Genomic DNA, 868 nt, shown 5'->3' on the forward strand with positions numbered 1-868 from the left:
AATTCAGTTGGATCCAACACAAGGCTGAGTGTACCCCGGTCCAGCCCTCCCGAATAGGAAAATATCCGTGCCAGTACCGGGAAATCGAGAATTGTCCATGGGTCCTCCACATGCAGGTCAGACGTACAGGTAGTTCAGCTGCTGAAGCAGATTACATATCACGCACTGTACCATTTCTGTCATTATTATCCTAACCAGCAGTACTTATAAACGAATTGGTAACTTGGGACATCCGTATCTGTGAGATTTTTCATTGCATGTTATTGTAGAGCGTTTCAATATCAGCGATTTTAATCTTTGGTCCTTTAGTACCTTATTGGAGCACTCACTCCATCTTCAGGCCCCGAGTGGCCTACCGGGACAATCCGACCGCCGTGTCATCCTCAGTGGAGGATGCGGATAGGAGGGGAGTGGGGTCAGCACACCACTCTCCCGGTCGTTATGATGGTATTCTTGACCGAAGCCGCAACTATTCGGTCGAGTAGCTCCTCAATTGGCATCACGAGGCTGAGTGCACCCCGAAAAAATGGCAACAGCGCATGGCGGCCTGGATGGTCACCCATCCAAGTGCCGGCCACGCCCGACAGCGCTTAACTTCGGTGATCTCACGGGAACCGGTGTATCCACTGCGGCAAGGCCGTTGCCAGTACCATATTGGAGAGTCAGTGAATTTCCAATTATCGTGACATGCTACATAATAAAACTTTTTTTTTAACATGATATCATTTTGTCCTTCCCTTTTGGACAGCAGTTATCTCTAGTTTAAAGCGGATTGAAGTGAGGTCTTGGTAAAAGCATATTTTTCGTCTCAACTTTTTTGTGTATCTTACATGGGCGCTAAGGACAGTTCACGAGGTGAGACTAACGG

The 868-nt window shown here is 47.9% G+C and overlaps 1 pseudogene; it reads right to left on the reverse strand.

The window, feature by feature from the left end:
- Window positions 1–527: 527 nt before the first annotated feature.
- Window positions 528–645, reverse strand: LOC124725868 (annotated as a pseudogene).
- Window positions 646–868: the final 223 nt, after the last annotated feature.

Source organism: Schistocerca piceifrons, chromosome 1 (assembly GCF_021461385.2).
Source record: "Schistocerca piceifrons isolate TAMUIC-IGC-003096 chromosome 1, iqSchPice1.1, whole genome shotgun sequence".
Taxonomy (NCBI): domain Eukaryota; kingdom Metazoa; phylum Arthropoda; class Insecta; order Orthoptera; family Acrididae; genus Schistocerca; species Schistocerca piceifrons.